The sequence below is a fragment of the Phacochoerus africanus genome, chromosome 3 (genome assembly GCF_016906955.1).
Source record: "Phacochoerus africanus isolate WHEZ1 chromosome 3, ROS_Pafr_v1, whole genome shotgun sequence".
Taxonomy (NCBI): domain Eukaryota; kingdom Metazoa; phylum Chordata; class Mammalia; order Artiodactyla; family Suidae; genus Phacochoerus; species Phacochoerus africanus.
Window position 1 is genome coordinate 146,111,739 of NC_062546.1, and position 18,947 is coordinate 146,130,685.

Here is an 18,947-nt window from a genome sequence, read left to right on the forward strand (position 1 = left end):
GGAAGACCTTCCTCCTCATCAGAGACTCCTGATATCTTAGGGGTCATTTAAAATGTATGGCTGGGGAGTTCCCGTCATGGCGCAGTGGATTAACGAATCCGACTAGGAACCATGAGGTTGCGGGTTCAGTCCCTGCCTTGCTCAGTGGGTCAACGATCCGGCGTTGCCGTGAGCTGTGGTGTAGGTTGCAGACGCAGCCTCGGATCCCGCGTTGCTGTGGCTCTGGCGTAGGCCGGTGGCTACAGCTCCGATTGGACCCCTAGCCTGGGAACCTCCATATGCCGAGGGAGCGGCCCAAGAAATAGCAACAACAACAACAACAACAACAACAAAAAAGACAAAAGACAAAAAAAAAAAGAGTAAAATGTATGGCTGGGATGGATGTTAGGTGTTACAGTGGGCGATTCGGAGTGAAGTTAATGCAAGACCCCAAACGCCATATCAAGAACAGGCCCTTCTGCTGAGAGCTCAGCTGTTGGTCTTCATTTTTTCTGCCTGTCCTTTTTGCAATGAGTTGGTGACATGAACCCAGAGGTATGCCGGGAAACAGGAAGTCCAGGTTACTTCCCCAGAACGTTGTATCAGCGGTCAACCATCTGCATGAAGAAAGCTGGGGCCACCGAGGTCCTTTATGAATGTTCCCTATAAAACAGGCTGGGGGCTGCTGTGGTTCAGAACACCTCATGGCCTGGACTGAACCCGGCCTCTTCCAAGTTGGCTCTGTGAACGTGCACAAGTTGACTCACCTCAAATTCCTCATCCATTAAATGAAGGTCACTGTGCCTGCCTCATTGGCGTGTTACAGGGATTCAGTGAGATAATTCAGAGCACTCAGAACTGGTGCAGACTACTAGCTGTGTTATCAGATGCTATGATTATTACTACCTGTCTAAACATACTTCCTAGAAATCCGAAGAGGAAAGAATTCCTGTCCTGACTCCTGTGAGGAAGCACGAGAAGCGGGGGCCATCCTCTTATTACTGTTTCCTCATGACTTCTTTCTAAGGGCAGACCACAGCTTAGCTCAGCTCTCCACGTCACCCTGCACTTCTGGGGCCCCCACCTAGCAGCCTCCTTAGGATGAGGCGCTTCTTGCCCCCACGGAGGACTCTCGTCTCTTCACTCCCACTGCTGAGACATTCCTTGTAGCTCTGGACTGCCAGACTCCTTCTCTGCTGTCACTTAACCTCTATGCTCTCTCTGCTGCTAGGAACCTCCTCCGTTTTCATCTCTTCTTCTGTGCTGCTGGGGCCAGAGCAGAAGGGGACCAAGGGGAAGTTTCTACTAGGGACTCCGTCCTCTCCTGGGCCTCTGGCTGGAACTCAGAAAGCACCATTTAGTCACAATCTTATCTACAAATGGGGGTTGGGCTCCCTTGGGCATCAGTCGTGAGGTTCAGCTTCCCCAGTTGCCAAACCACTTGGTAAAGCAGAAAGTCCACAGGGGGCACCATTCACCAGTGTGTTGGTCCAAAATCTTTCCACGCACAACTGGAGACCCTGTAATGTTAGCACCAATCTTGAGAAGCAAAGCAGTGCACAGTTTCTTGGATGCCATCCAAGATGGTCTGCCTCTGAGCCAAAACAGTGATGTGTTGTTTCTCAGGCCGGGAGTAAGACACACAAACAAGAGACTCGACCAGCGACGGTCACAACCACCAAGCATCAGTCACTGCAGAACTCCCAGGGCAAAGCCCCATGTGGGTGTTTTTCTCCACCTCCGGGAAGCCCCACCATTGCAGCGAACACCCTCCAAAGCAAGCACGTGCAGTCCCCTGTGTGGTGTTTGGTCTGAGACTTTACGAAGGGCATGTTCATGAGCAATGACCTCTGCCTTCTAAGAAGAAGCTGCAAAGGGCACATGTATACAAAATTCAGCAAAACATGTGTTTTCCTAAAAACATGTTTTGGCCCTACCCACAACATGCAGAAGTTCTTGGGCCAGGGATCAAACCCATGCCACAGCCATGACAACACCAGATTCTTAACCCACTGAGCCAGTAGCAACATTTAGAATTGGTACTTCCTGGTTCTATCTGAAGCATTCTTCTTTTTATTTATTTTTTTTTGGGGGGGGGGGTTCTTTTTAGAGCCACACTCACAGCATATGGAAATTCCCAGACTAGGCATCAAATTGGAGCTATAGCCGCCAGCCTACACCACTGCCACAGCAACACAGGATCCAAGCTGTGTCTGCAACCTACACTAGAGCTCATGGCAATGCCAGATCCTTAACCCACTGAGCAGGGCTGGGGATCGAACCTGTGTCCTCATGGATACTAGTCAGGTTCGTTACCACTAAGCCACAATGGGTATATTCCTATCTGAAGCATTCTTTAAAAGGCGTAAGCCAATGACATACATGTGCATGTGTGTGTGTGTGCGCGCGCGCACGCGTGCGCACACACACACAAGCACCTGTGTGTGGTATGTAAGAACATGTGGTTTTAAAGTTGTGACCGTGTGTGCAGTATACAGATGAAGGGTGAATATAATGGATATGTGTAGGCACATAGTGAGCTAGTGTGATTCTTACCGGGTGTAAATAAAACAAGACCTGTCAGGCATTCCTAGACTCACCTGGCAAACATCCCATTCCCCCAAATAACATTATAAGAAAACCTCAGGATAATATCTGACGCTCTTTTTTTCAAGCACACAGTGAGATTCAAGTAGAAGTGAAGAACTCAAGTTGGTTGAACTATGATTCAATTTTCATATATTACACATAATATAGCCACACAATTTTAGCTAAATGAGAAATGTGATAGACATCTATTTCTCTCCCTTATTTACCAAAGACTTAGTCAAAAACAGGCAAAGTAACATTTCAGACTTATCACATTTCTAACTGATGAGTTAAAATACTCAAAACTGCACTGTTTAGATGGCACCTTATCTGGAGACGCTGGATCTGTCCCGTCACAGGCATCACAGACATCTTAGCTTCAATCTCTGCCCCATCCTTACGGATTCCCCTTACTCTATTTTTTCACAGTGTTTTATTGTTGTCAAGGGCATATGACCACTAGGCAACAAAGCTGGGATTATAATACAAGTGGTAAACTCAGTCTCCCGCTCTTACGGATCTTTTCACATTATCATTCTACCTTTTTTTTTTTTTTTGGCTATGCCCATGGTATGCAGAAGTTCCCAGGCCAGGGACTGAACCTGAGCCATAGCTGAGATCCAAGCTGCAGCAGTGACAATGCCAGATCCCCAACCCACTGTGCCACAGGGAACTCTTACCATTCTACATTTAGCAGCGGATTTGGTGTAAAAGGAATAAAATAAATAAGCTAGTTGGTATCAGGTCTTAACCTGGAAGTGACTTGATTTTCAAAAGCCTATCTCTGAGGACTGATGGACATCCAGAATCAAGAGCAAGAGCCAGAAAGTGAAGGTAGGACAGAGGGGACATGCACCCTCAGACAACAGCATAGGAGGAGCCCAAGAAGATGAATGTTTGTAAATCCCAATGCCAAACCAATGGTACGTGCCCAGTTCTCCCTGGGCACAGCTCTCCCTCACTATGCCACTCTCTGGCTAAAACCTAAAGCAGCTCCTACCAAGGCCAGCAGGCACCCAAAACTTAGTCCAGTCTTAGGACTCTGGCTGATTGGGGGCCAATGGATTTCTGATCTTGAAATGACCTTTGGGAGTCCCCATTGTGGTTCGGCAGGTAAAGAATCCAACTAATATCCATGAGGATGCAGGTTCAATCCCTGGCCTCGATTAGTGGGTGAAGGAACCAACATTGCTGTGAGCTGTGGTGTAGGCTGCAGACATGGTACGGATCTGGTGTTGCTGTGTCTGTGGTATAGGCCAGCAGCTGCAGCTCCGATTCAACCCCTAGCCTGGGAACTTCCATGTGCTGCAGGTGCAGCCCTAAAAAGACCCCCCAAAAAAGAAAAAAGAAAAAGAAAGAAAGAAAAAAGAAGAAGGAAAGAAAGAAAAAAAACTGACCTTTGTTTTTGAGTCATGGAGAGTCAGGGTGCTGCAGGACTAGGCCATTACTGGAAACTCAGAGTCTAGAGATTTCCCTGTTCTCATCAGACCTCCCATATTTCTGCACTGGAGGCTCCATCAAGACTGACTGTGAGAGGACTTTCCTGATGGCCTAGTGGTTAAGGACTGCGTTGTTCCTGCTGTGGCTCAGGTTATTGCTGTGGTACAGATTCGATCCCTGGCCCAGGAACTTCCTCATGCCATGGGCACAGCCAAACACAAACAAAAAAAGAGACTGACTATGAGAACCATATGGACGAGGCTACATCCTATGAACTCAGCTCCCGAGGACCTTGGGTTCTGCACGAGAACATGCATCCTGAGGACTTCCCCTGGCTACCTTATGCCAGGACTTGCGCCTCAGTCTTGAGAGTTACCTTGTGTTTCTCCATGAGTGAGCCCGGCTCCCTTCAGTCAGACATGTCAGTCTAGTCTGGGGCCTTTTCCCAGCAGGAGGCCCTTGGCTTGTTCCAGCCCCGGCAGTTTGGCAGAACGTACAGACTTATCTTTCAGGGAACACTGATCTGGATAACTCGGCCTCATTCAGGAGGCCCGGCCCTGGGAGGGTCCAATGCGGATGCGTCCTGTCTTAAACAGGATGTCCCTTTATGGAGCTTCCTGGCCCTCAAAACACTCCCATTAAAAATAGAGCAACACTTTATTATAGCAAATATCAAGGACTCACAGAGTTTCGAAATTTTCAGTTCCAACGTCTGTTGCCCGGACACAATCTTTTTGCCATCTGTGTCAGGTTAGTTACAAAGCACGGTTCTTACGCTGGGCTACACAATGCTGGCCCAACCTACCCGAATACAAGACATTTTGCGCATTGATTTGGTTATTCTGTCCGTATAAACAGATCCAGTTGTACAGCTGTTTCTGATCAGCCAATGTACTGCTGGAGTTATATACAAATAATTTTATAATGAACTCAGCAACTTCAAGGACAGGAGCAGTGGAATCTAGTCTCACCTCCCAGAAAAACAAGCCGGAGCGACGCGGGCAGGGGCTTTCAACCACACTCCAGGTCTAAATTCCTATCTGCTGTGATTCACTTTTTCCTCTTGATGTAATTCAGCATAACTTATAACTAATGCTTTCAGAGAACATGTGTCTTCAGACGTTAGGATTCAAGAAGGAAACCCAGTTAGCTGTGCAAGCTTAGGACTACTTTAATATTCCCCATCGTTGCATCTGAGTTTCTATTTTTCCTGTTAAAACATTTACAACTTCTTACATAATGTGCTTTCATTAAGAGAATATTGGAATCAAAAGGTCTGTATTTACTTTGTTATAAGTAGCTATCAAGTGTTTTGTTTCATTTCAATACCACAATTAAGCTCAGTGAGCTTAGACCCAAGTTTTTCCTCTCCAGTTCTAGAAGACAAACCACATGCACATTAGAAAATTAAGGAAAAGACAGGGCATGAATAATTCAAATGAATGGATTTTTATGTAAAGTAAAGGAGCGACAAGTGCTCCCTAAAGAAATCATTTGAAACAAAACAGGAAAAAGAGATTAGAAAGTTTATTCTGCTAAAATGAATTACGCTGGCAAGGATGTGGGGAAACAGATATTTTCAAATAGTTTTAGTAGGACTGTGAATTACAAGTTTTGGAAAGTAATACCACTTTAGAGACTCTCACAGACAGAAATCAAAGCTTCTGTATGTTCTGAACACATGGATGTTCTGAGAAGCATTTGGTAGTGGAACAAAACTTGAAACAATCTGAATGGTTAAATTATGGAGTACTAATCAGCCATAATATAAATGAGTTTTTTAAATTTGGAGAGAAGAGTTCCTGTCATGGCTCAGCAGAAATTAATTTGACTATCATCCATGAGGATGAGGTTCGATCCCCGGCCTCACTCAGTGGGTTAAGGATCTGGTGTTGCCATGAGCTGTGGTGTAGGTTGCAGACGAGGCTCGGATCCGTGTTGCTGTGGCTGTGGTATAAGCCAGTGGCTGCAGCTCTGACTCGACCCCTAGCCTGGGAACCTCCATATGGCATGGGTACAGCCCTAAAAAGACAAAAAAATTTTAAAAAATTTTTTTTAATTTAAAATAAATAAATAATAAATTTGGAGAGAGTGTTTATGACATTTTGTTATGTTTACAAAATCTTGTGGATATCAAAAAGATAACTTCACCCTCATGTTTATTGTAGCATTATTTACAATGGCCAAGATAAGGAAACAACCTACATGTCCATCGGTGGATGAATGGATAAAGAAATCAACACACACACACACACACACACACACACAATGGAATATTATTCAACCAAAAGAAAGAAAGAAATCCTCCCATTTGTAACAACATGGATAGATCTTGAGGGCATCCCTGCTAAGCTGAAATAAGTCAGAAAAAGATTTATTTTTCTAAGTGAAGTCAGTTAGAAAAAGGCAAATACTCTATGATCTCACTTATATGCGGAAATTTAAAACAGTCAAACTCGAGCCTGTAGAAACAGAGTAGAATGGTGGTTACCAGAGGCTGGTAGCGGGAGTAGGGGGAATAAGAGACTCGGGAAGATGCTGGTCAAAGGACACAAACTTTCAGTTAGAAAATAAGTAAGTTCTAGGGCTCTAATGCACAGTATTGTGATTAGAGTTAATGATATTATTTTATATACTTGAAAGTTGAAAGACTAGATCTTAAAAGCTCTTAACACTAAGAAGAAATGATAATTATGTGACACAATGGAAGTGTCAGCTAACCTTTGGTGGTATTACAACATTATGAGTGTATCAAGTCCACACATTGTATACCTTAAACTTACACAATGGTATATGTCAAGTACATCACAATTCAAAAATCATGTAGCCTAATGTGTACATGTTTCTATTCTTAGTAGAAAAATGATATGCATATGCACACAATTGCATATAGTTTTACACGCAAAGAGAAAAGAAAGTGCATCCCAAACTGATGATATTAATTACCACGTGATTAGATTTGAGAGAGAGGGAGAAAAAAATCACTTTTTCTTTATATGCTTCTTTCTTTTTTGCCTTATTTATATCAAGCACATAATATTTTTGTAATCTCAACAAGGTAAAAACTCTAATTTTTAAAAAGTGATAGAGTCATATTTTTGGCAAAAACAAGAACTCAAAGACCATTACAAAGATTGAACACCTGCCCTGGTGATTAACAAAAGCCTCTTCTAGCTCGAAGGGACATGTTTCATCACATGAGAGATGATGTATATACAAATTCTGTACAGAAAGGAATGTTATGGTTAAAATAATAACATAAAACCCTGGGCACAGTCCTTTAACCAACTGACATTTTTTTTCTCTTTTTCTTCTCCCAGTTCCTCATCAAAGACGGAAGATTAAGGTGGGAGGGATTACAATGTTCATGCGTGAGGTTCTACCTCCAACCACCTTGTAAAGAATCACACAAGATAATCCCTAATTTTAACAAAGATCTAATTTCTGAATGTGTCTCAAACAACATATGAAGTGTTTTTGTTTTTAAACAGTGCTAAAACTCTAGGAAAAAGAACAGTGTGGAATTTTGCTCACAAAAAATTGAGATTATTTAAACTGATGCTCTGGGTTATTTCTTAAAGCCACCCACACAATCAAATTCTAGCCCCGATAGATAAGAACGGGCACTGTTAAAGTATATTACTACTTTTGAAAAAGATTTATAAAAAGACTTCATCTACTTTGCCTTTTTTCTAGGCCCTCAAAAATTGAATTAGAAATTTCAGTACCATCTGAAGACTCATCTCAGTGTCTCTACACCAGCCTTCTGGGGCCTGGGAGAGATAACTGGTTAGTCTTCTCTTCTTCTCCCTCCCCACCCCCACCCCCAATCCATCACCATGATCCTTCCTGAAAGTCCCTCCCTCCAGCACACACATGTGCTGCTTACGGGATTTGAGCCTGTTCAAGGACAGCCCAGTTTTTTCTTATCTCAGGCTGATCTGACTGTCTCCACTATTTAAAGATCCATCCCCATAACACACGACTATTGTGGTTGAGACACTGATCTCACTGTTTACATTTTTTGAAAAAAAAAAAAAAAAATAGCTAGGGTACATGTTTTCTCAAGAGCTTCTCCAAGGTCTGAAGGTTCTCTACTTTCAAAATCTGTTCTGCCTAGGGGAGGAACAATCTCAGAGTTTCCTGAAGTATTTGATAATAGGTTCAACACTTCAAAACTGCACCACTCTAAGATACATTTACTCTAAGGTGTGTATCATGCTAAGATGTGGCCAGGTTTCTTTCCTGGTCTCTCCCAGGCCTAAATTCTTCAGTCAATAGACCTAATTTCCTGCATACGTCTGTAGAAAATGCTTGGGAAGTTTCAGAAATGGGCTCGGTGACACATAAGTGGTTAAGAGGCAAGAAATTCCACCAACTGTCTATTTGGTCTGTGTATGCCAATGAAATGATTATACTGATGTTGTCACTGAATGTGACTCAGTGGACTAGGTGTCTGGGTATCATTGCACGACACCCTTAACAGGTGAGATAATGGTCACTGAATGGGCATACATAGCCATCCCGGCAGCAGAATGCTATGCAGCTGTTGAGAACAGAGTATCAGAGTTCCTGTTGTGGGGCGGTGGTTAATGAACCCGGCTGGTATCCATGAGGACGTGGGTTTGATCCCTGGCCTCACTCAGTGGGTTAAGGATCCAGCATTGCCATGAGCCGCAGTGTAGGTCGAAGATGCAGCTCGGATCTTGAGTGCCTGTGGTGCAGGTCAGTGGCAACAGCTCTGATTGAACCCCTAGTCTGGGAACCTCCATATGCCGCAGGTGCAGCCCTAAAAAGACAAAAAAAAAAAAAAAAAAACAGAGTAGCAATATGTCAAAGATATACTGAAAAAACCAGGCAGGCAAAATGCAGACAATATCCATATAACACAGTCTCAAATACCCAGGGTGGAGGAGGGACAGTAGGAGGAAGGTAATCAAACTGTGTTTAGCTGTTACAATGAGGTAAGGTGCACACATTATACACACACACACAGTACTTAAAGTAATCAAGTATTGCCTATGAGAGAAAAATATATTTAAATAATGTAAATATATACATACATATATAGATGTGTATTGCCTATGTAAGAAAAACAGAAAATACATAAAATTAACTTCTTATTTTATGCTATAAATTTGACTCTTCTGGTCCAGGAAACTATTTGGCCCTCAATTTTCCATTTTATTCACCATATCCTTCTCCTGCAGATACCTCACCTAAGAGAATTATTTATCCTCCAAAACAAGGAATCTATGGCAGTCTAGGGAGAGGCTAGCGTCCTTCAATTTTGTTTAAGCTCTTTCTCAAGCAGGACACTGCCTCTCAGTTCAAAGAAAAAGATGGAAAATCCATGGCTGGGAGAGTCCCAACTCTCACTAATATGGAAGTGAAGCAGATATGGTTTTAGATCAAGAAATGTTGGAGTTCCCATCGTGGTTCAGTGGTTAGCGAATCTGACTAGGAAACATAAGGTTGCAGGTTCAATCCCTGACCTTGCTCAGTGGGCTGAGGATCCGGCATTGCCATGAGCTGGGGTGTAGGTCGCAGACGTGGCTCGGATCCCGAGTTGCTGGGGCTCTGGCATAGGCCAGTGGCTACAGCTCCAATTGGACCCCTAGTCTGGGAACCTCCATATGCCGCAGGAGTGGCCCTAGAAAAGGCAAAAAAAGACACACACACACACACAAAAGAAGTGTCACTTCTTAGGTTACATGCTAATAAGTCCCACTTTCCCCACAAGAACACAAAATCCCACCCCTTTATTATTAGGATCATTGTTACTGTTCAATTTGGAAGATATAAAGCAGCATCTAAAGATAATTGTGTGTGTATGTGATACAAAGTAATGTTGTATTATACACATTAATCATGGCGAAGAACCACTCTTAAGATGAAGCTTATTTCTCAGCATCTTCAGAAACCATTAAGATCTACTTAACCTTCATGAAAAATTCACTCACCTCAAATCTTACAACCTGAGTGCAGAAATTAACTGCCACTCAACAAACACTAACTGTGAACCTACTATACAAGAACCTACTATTTCTGGGAGAATATAAAAAAAAAATTTTTTTTTTCAAGTTGTTGCCTTGGAAGAGTTTACTTACCATCTCATGAGGGAGAAAACACCTTTGCAAATGACTCCAATACAGAATAGAGTGAATTCCAAGCCACTGGGGAGGCCCAAATAAGCAGCTACACAAATTTACTAAGGAAAAGTAGGAATTAGCTTTCAGAGGGAAGAGTGTTTCAGCTTTTCTTAAGAAGAATGTTTTTACAATGTGAACCTTGTTTATCAAAACCACTAGAGAAATTTGTAGGTGATTATGTCACCAGTTTATTTTAGCTATATTCTTCTAGTATTGTGTATTGGCAAAGTCTATTTTTCTTCTCAACAGGTATTTGTGGCCAATTTGAAGAATCTATAGGACTCGACATACAGGTGAAGAGAAGGGCAATGTCTAGAGACGAAATGGCAATGCAGAGGCATACGAATGGGAATGGCAAAGAATCCTTTAGCAGCAGCCCACAACATGAGAAGCAGTGTATAACAGGGCAGAAGGGGGCGTTAAGAGTTAAAAGGGCAGAGTTTGGAATCAGAATGCCCAGGCTTGAAAACGAGCTCTATCACTAGCTGTGTGACCTTGGACAAGCGGCCTAACTTCTCTCAGCCTCGGGCTCCACATATATGAATGGAATCTACCTCACGAGGTTGTGGGACTATTAAATGACTCAATTAAATGACATAGTAAATGGTAGTATCGATGGAAGAAAGGAAGGGAGAGAGGGAAAGAAGGAAGGGAGGGAGGGGAAGGAGGAAGGGACAGGAGACTGCAAAGTTTGGACCAGATCACAAAGCTCTGAAAATGTGATTCATGTAAATTAATACAACAATTAATTAAGCAACAAAAGGAAATTAAAAAGAAGAAATTGAGTTATGCTAGAAAGATGATTAGAAGAGAAGAAAATATATCCCTAGTAGGCAATGCTAAAATGTCACACAGGTGGCTCTCTACATCAGAAGGTTTTGGTATCTGAAGGGGTCCTGGGATACTATCTCCCATGAATACTGTGGGACGACCATATTTGTATAACATCATAGCAACATGTTTTTACAATAACATGTAAACATGACAACCGTGTATCTGAAGTTTCTAAGGTAATGAAAAATTTTTTTTTTTTTTTTTTTTTTTTTGCTTTTTAGGGCCATCCCATGGCATATGGAGGTTCCCAGGCTAGAGGTCAAATCAGAGCTGTAACTGCTGGCCTAGGCCACAGCCATAGCCACACAGGATCTGAGTTGAGTCTGTGACCTACACCACAGCTCACAGCAACGCTGATCCCTGACCCTATGAGAGAGGCCAGAGATTGATCCGGCATCCTCATGGATACTAGTCAGATTCGTTTCCACTATGCCATGACGGGAACTCCAAAGCTAATGAAAACTGTAAGTGACTGTGTCTCCTGTTTCTTTTCATTATGTTCCTCTTTTATTGAGTTATTGAGTATTAGCAAAGTCAACTACTTTTTTTTTTTGTCTTTTTAGGGCCGCACCTGCAGCATAGGGAGGTTCAAAGGCTAAAGGTCGAATCTGAGCTGTACCTGCCCACCCACACCACAGCCACAGCCACACCAGATCTGAGCCATGTCTGCAACTCATGCCACAGCTCATGGCAACGCTGGATCCTTAACCCACTAAGCAGGGTCAGAAATCGAACCTAAGTCCTCATAGATACTAGTCAGATTTGTTTCCGCTGAACGATGATGAGAACTCTCCAAAGTCAACTACTTCTGACTTCTCACCAAGCCTGAAATGCTGAGCAGGCTCTACAGGAATCTGTCAGCGTGTCCTGACCCCCTGGCCACAAGAGAACACAAGAGCAGGGCCACTCCCACTCTGTGGCCTGGATGCTATATCTGTGACCAAAGCAGCTTTGCCCAGGGCAGGCAGTCCCCTTGGTCACCCCACACGGACGACGGCCACTGTGTGACTAATGAAACATGTTACCCTGACGCCTCCTGGTGCCAAAAGGCCAGGAAAGTAGCACATCTTTATCTTCCTGCCCTTTATCTGCCCTGATCATCTCAGCAGAGTAGCTCAATTAGCTAAGCATATATCACAGGCTGGTAGCCCCCCAATACTGACATTCTCCTCTGTGACATTCCTCCTCCTTGGCTGTTAAGAGAATACATGAAGGGATTAGGGGGAAGCACTCAACAAACTACAGACAGCTGAGGGATTATTCTGTGTTAATGTATATAAAAAGCAGATCCCATGCTTAGGCTCTTTTTCTATTTCCTTATGGAAAGAAGCACACCAACACAGTGCGTTGTCCAAATTAACACTGATAATAGGAGTTCCCACTGTGGCTCAGTGGTAACAAACCCAACCAGTATTCATGGGGATGCAGGTTCGACCCCCGGCCTCTCTCAGTGGGTTGAGGATCCGGTACTGCCGTGAGCTGTGGTGTAGGTTGCAGATGTGGCTTGGATCTGGTGGTGCTGTGGCTGTGGTGTAGGCTGGCAGCAACAGCTCCAATATGACCCCTAGCCTGGGAACTTCCATATGCTATGGGTGTGGCCCTGAAAAAGAACAAAAACAAAAAACACAAAAATGAAACATTGATAATAATAACCCACAAATACCAAGCAGCAGCACTGTCCCAGATAATCTGTCCAGCAATCCACATCCACAACTTCATCTGACCCTTGTGACAACCCCATAGGTAGAGGTGTTTACTCTCATTTTAAAGATAAAGAAAGAGAAGTGGCAGAATGTGTAAAAACAGATCTGGGACTGGAGTCAAATGTGCCCGCCCTCCTGGCCCATCCTTAACCTTTAGGGAACTCCGGCAGCAGGAACATGCTGGCACCAGGTGGGGGCTTTCAGAAAGAGATTCCTGGGCCTCACCCCAGCCTTACAGAATCAAACCTTTATAAGCTTCTAGTCACACCCATGGCTAAGGACCAGCAGACTTCAATACTAGTTAAAAGCGTGTTACACAGCAAAGCATTATTCAACTAACTGGAGGTATTGCAGGGAATTAGGTGAGCCTCGAGTTTTTATTATTCCAAAATATACAGGAGACAGCTAATTATTTTGATCTGACTGTAATCTCTACAAGGTGAGGAACAATTGATAAACGTTGGGCTGGGCCAGGAGGCTGGGTAAGGAAGTATTCTTCCATCCCAGGAAGGCGGGACCTGAACTGGTCCTGAATTGGGGCAGAGAAGCTGGAACACAATGTATGTGTGCCTATTAATTTTCCCATGCTGGGCACAGGGCAGACACTTGTCAGAGAGATGCATGAGTGAAGGACTGACTCCCTACAGCTGAAAGTAATTTTTTCTTTTTCTTTTTTTTTGGGGGGGGGGCCGCACCTGCAGCATATGGAAGTTCCCAGGCTAGAGTAGAAATGGAGCAGTAGTCATTTCTGGCGCAGGCGACGCCACAGCCACCGCAACGTGGGATACGAACCGTGTCTGCGACCTACACCACAGCTCACGGCAACCCTGGATCCTTAACCCACTGAGTGGGGCCAGGAATCGAAAACGCCTCATGGATACTAGTCAGGTTTGTCCGCTGAGCCACAACGGGAACTCCCAGCTGGAAGTAATTTCACTCTCCTCTCCATTCCCTGTATTTGATTTGTAACTTTCAAAAAATCTTATTTACCACATTCTGTCCTTCACTCCTGCTATTCGAAACCATGTCTCATCTTTGCCAGAAGGTAAGCATTCAGGGGGAAACTCCACCTCCTTCTGAGCTAGGTCCCCTTCTACCCCTAACACAAGGCACAGCAGTGACCCCTAACAGGGACCCTCAAGGCAGAATGAGTGTCTCATTTGATTTCAACTGTGACCTGATTCACATATGTGGGTCCTGGTTATTCACAAGGCATAAGCCTACCAAACCTTCCAGCACTGTGGCATCACTGTGGAATGTTGGTCACAGTGGCAGAGACCTCTGTATGAAAATCATTAGGAATTTGGTAGACCTCAGGCTTCAGGAAGACGATGGCTCTGGGAGGCAGAGTCCTAAATATCAGATGCTTAAAGTGAAGGGGTTACAGCAACAACCAAAAAGGTACTTTGCCTTCTGTTCTCCTGATGTGCACTGTAGAAGCCCTATCCATAGTTAAGAACACCCTGAAATAACCAAGACTGTGACATAGAGCCAGGGATGAATACTCCCCTCAAAAGCAGGCTCATCCCTGAGCAGAGCAACTGAGACAGTAAGTTTAACAGGTAAAGGGATACCACTTTCTCTCCACCAGCCCTGTGCCACTCCTTTAGTTTCTTTTTTTTTTTTGCTTTTGCTTTTTACAGCCACACCCACGGCATATCCCAGGCTAGGAGTAGAATCAGAGCTGTAGCCTCTGGCCTATGCCACAGCCACACAAGATCAGAGCCCCATCTGCAACCTACACCATAGCTCACGGCAACACAGGATCCTTAACCCACTGAGCAAGGCCAGGGCTCGAACCTGCAAACTTGTGGTTACTAGTTGGATTTGTTCCTGCAGAGCCGAGACAGGAACTCCCCTCCTTTAGCTCTTTATTGCTCTCATGTCATGGTGCTACATACTGCATGGTGCCCCTCTAATGCCTTGTGCTGTGCTGCTTTTTGCTGCTTCGCACACCATTATCCCACTTGATCCTCACAGGATGAGATGGAGAAAGGGCAAAGGTTATCAACTCCATTTCTTGGATAAGTGAGGCTCAAGTTGCACAATACACATGATATGCCTAAAGGACCAGAAAGTGACACTTAATTGGTGAAATGAACAAACAAATGAAAGGCATGAATCTCTACAGCTGGAAATAATCTCACTGTCTCTAAATGAACCCACATCTGATCTTACCTTGCTTACAAATCTTTTTGCTCTACATCACACAAACCTAAGAGTTTTTGTGCTGCTCAGGGAGCTAAAAAAGATGATGAGGTTACTAGAATAGTCTAATAACCACTGCAAAGTCCAGTCTGCACAATTCCACTCAACGGGTAATGGGCTGCTACAGGTAGCTGGGGATTTGGTCCCTGAGACTCAGCCCTGTGAAGATGACAGACGAGTCAAGATACCCAAGAGGAGAAAGCAGTCTTGTGAGCACTGTAAAGAGGAATTAAGATGCAAATGCCAATGGCCTATGCTGATTTTCTCACCTCCAGAAGTCCAAGCGTATTTCATAAAAACTGAAAATGAAAACTCTTTGGAGTTATTTTAACCGTTAACAGAAAAAGGCTTTTTCTGAGGAGGAAAAATATGCCAAAGACTCAAAATGAAGCTACAGTATTGTTTTGGAATTGCCTTGGGAAACTGGCAAAAGAAAACCCACCCAGGGTGGGATTCGGTCCAGGGGCTCCACGGATGCACCGCCTAAAGTCTGAGACTACACTCGGCCAGTGATTGGGGGTGGAATCCAGTGACTATTCAGGGGACAACGGTGTCACACAATTTTCACAAAATGGGACCAAGTCCACCCAGTCACTGCTGACAACTTGAGAGGCTTCCCAGAGAACTGAGATAAAGTCAGCAGCCCGTGGCCCAGGAAGGAATATGTATTCCTCTGGGATTAAGCAGGACCAGAGGACCTGGCCAGGCTCGGTTCCTCACAGACACACCCTTTGTTAAGCTCCAGGAGTCCAAAGTCTAACCACGAGTTGAAGATTTGGGTCGCCCCGATTGGGTCAGCTGGTTTCTCTTACGCTTGCAACTTTCTCTAACAGTACTTTAAAAAAAGAAGGAAAAAAAATATGTTAACAGAAAAAAGTAGAGGGAGTGAGACTGAAGTGAAGCCGTTCCGAAAGTTCCGGAGAGGCCCTGGGGGGAAAAGAGCTGACGGGGACTGGACGTTCTTTAAGGTCACCGCACACATCTAACGCAAGCGTCTACACTGCCCGCAGCGCGAGGCTCAGCCTGGGGCACCCGGCGGGAGGCGAGTCTGGGAAGCCGCGTTGCGGGATGGGCACAACTCCCCTGAGAAGAAGCAGAGGCAGCTCCCTGGCAGAAACTGGCCCCGGGGTGCCCTAAAGTCTCCATTCGCCTGTCATGGGTGGGGTAGACGCGGCCCCAGCGCATCGCAGTGAAGCCCCTGCCGTGGGTACCTAAGCCGGGAGCCGGGCCGAGCCCCCCGGGTGGCCCGGAGATCTGGGGAGCCCAGCGGCGCGCCCAGCCCAGAAGGCGCCCGCGTCCGGACCCTCACGGTCCGCCGCCCCTTCCTTCTCTGCCCGCGGGTACTGGATGCGCAAGCCGCGGGGCCCAAGTCCGCCCTTCCCGAGACCGCGCGCCCGCGCCCCGCCCGCAGCGGACGCAGCCCCGACGTCCCCGCGGCCCCCGCCCGCGCCCACCCGGCGCCGAGCCGAGATGCCCAGCCCAGCCCCTCCTCGGGGTCCCTGGGGGCCTAGAGGGTCTCCACGGGCGCTGCCCTGAGTCCCCGGAACCCTGTCGCGCCCTTGGCAGCGGCAGCGGCGCGTCCCTTACCGTGCAACGGCTCCGAGCAGCTCCAGGGCCCCGCGGCGCGCCGGGCATTTTTCTTAGGGAAACTTCTCCCCGGTTCGTAGGGCTGAGCCGGCCGGGCAGGAAAAGCGCTCAGCGCCGGGAGGCTGCGACCATCCGGGAACTTCGCTGGGATGTAAACCCTCCCCCTCGGCTCCCCGTCCCCCCCCCGCCCCCCCCTGCGGCCCCGCCGCATGTGGACGCGCCGCGAGGCCGCTGTCGGCCCTTCGCCCTCCTCTCTGTGCGCCGCGCCCGCGCTGCCTGGAGCTGAGGCTCTGCGCCCCATGGCCTAGGGCCTCGAAGGAGCGTGGCAGCAATGGGGCGATTGGAATCTGGGGCTCCTGTGTCGCTCCGTCCCCTCCCCTGGGTTTGCAAAGAGGTGGGAACTGGAAGGAGTGTCCAGCTCCAGGGCCCTTTCGTCCGAAGACTGCAAAGCTCCACAGCTTCCCGCTGTCGGGGTCCCTTCACCACCGCCATCACCACCCCCGTACCCGACCCCCAGCAACCCCAAGAGAGGGAAAGCCTTTTCCCGGCTTTCTCTGTCCTCAGAGAGTCCGGCTTGGACTTAAATTGAAATTCATCTTAAAAAATGAATTTTAAAATAGAGTGGCACCCACAAAGACCCAAGGTCCACCTGCATCTTTCTCCCTGCCCACTGTGTGGGGACAGCAGTGCTCGTCTTATGGAAAGAAGGCAGGTCCCCCCACCAAGAACCAGCAGGATTCTCTGAGTAGTTCCACTCCTAGTAGGGATGTAGCTAATCAGCCACCCACATCCTCAAATATGGTAGCACCAGCAGCAAACAGTTGGAGAAACCTGAGGTTCTACGCCATTGCCGGAGCTGTTACTGACCTAGCTCTGAAAGCGGCCACCTCCAGGATCCAAGCACAAGCTCACACTAAGACAACACAGATGTTAGAATCTATGTGTTTGAAAAGAACAAATTGTGATCGATATAATAACCATGTAATCATATTACATGGTTAAAATGTTAAACCATTAAAATGGTTTTCATGTTTATTCATGTTAAAATACCAAGGCTGTATATCCCCTCGAATAAAAGCAGGACAGGTGGGAATACATGCACTTCAGAATGGATGTCTAGCTTGAAGAGGCCCTTCATCCTTGACTTTAGGCTGTCTGCTTGTAGGCCAGTCCCCATGTGCACCTTTGCACCTTGACATGCTCTTAACAGATACAATAATTCTTCTGGGAAAGAGATTTAGTAACATGGGTAAACTTCTCAATGACAAACTTTTGTCCCTGAATGAACCCATCTTTGGGTAAGCTTTTCTTTTTCAGCCATTTCCGTGGTGATATGCATGTTATGTTTTACACAAAATGGAGACAAGCCATTGCATATGTCAACGTATTATTCCAGACTTGGAAAAAAAAACAAAGCATTTATCACAAGGTGTCATGAAAGTTAAAAGCCCGGGAGCTGCCTCCTACCAGCCCTCTAAGCCTCAATTTGTGCTTCAGTCAAATAGGAATAACAATAGCTCTTAGCCTTTTAGGAATGTTGTGAGGATTAAATGTGATAATCCCTCTAAAGATGAGCAGAGCAACCGCACACAGGTAGAACAGCAATTTTCACTTATCTTTAATTCCCCAAAGCCCAGTAGAGCTCCTGACAACTTTTAAACAATTGATTAAATACTGGTTGGGATAAGAACTCATGTCTTCCAAAAATCCATGTAAATTTTGCATTAGTACACACAAAAGAAAATTAGGAAGATAAAATACTTGTTCCTTCTGATACTTTCATCATCAGAAGCCAAAAATAAAGGGTGTTCTGAATTGTCTCCTGTTTTAAATCACCCATAAAGCCAATGATCATTTGTCCAGAGTGCCCTGGCTCTCTTTCCTCAGACAACAACACGTCTGTCAATAAGGTTAAAAGCTGAATCGTACTTTATCAGTGGTAATTTTCTAGTTTCAGTAAGTGAGCTATAGGTTTGTGAGATGCTAACATTTGGGGAAGCTGAGTGAAGGGTACTTGGGGAAAAAAAATTATTTATTTATTTAATTTTTTTTTTTTTTACTGTTTTCACAACTTAATTCTAAGTTTGAAATAATTTCAAGCCAAAAAAGTTAAAAAATTAATTTAAAAAGATCGAAACCTAAAATCCTACTGCAGATACCTTCTTCCCTTGGGTGATGTCAACTCGTACCTTAAAATGAAGATACTGAATGAAGTTAGTAGCAGGAAGGATATTCTGCTAAACCTTTATAGTCATGGACATTTTGATGTGAATGAATGAAGAAAAAAAATGGCTTCTTGAATGCTGCTTGAAGATGAAACTAGGCTAGAAATGTTATGACAATCTTGAGAAAGAAGGAGAAGGGATGCTAGATAGGAGGACATTGAGACGGGAGAAATTAAGACAAATTTACCAGAACATGGTATTATTAATGACATGTATGTGCCTGGGCTTAC

At 45.2% G+C, this 18,947-nt stretch overlaps 1 protein-coding gene across 1 annotated transcript in view; it reads right to left on the reverse strand.

Moving 5' to 3' along the window:
• The window catches only part of WIPF1 (WAS/WASL interacting protein family member 1), a 128,775-nt gene extending 112,144 nt beyond the window's left edge, over positions 1 to 16,631 (reverse strand). The window contains exon 1 of the mRNA XM_047772920.1: positions 16,493 to 16,631. The gene's annotated coding sequence lies outside the window, so the exon portion shown is untranslated. The remainder of the gene's footprint in view (positions 1 to 16,492) is intronic.
• Between the last annotated feature and the right edge of the window lie 2,316 nt (positions 16,632 to 18,947).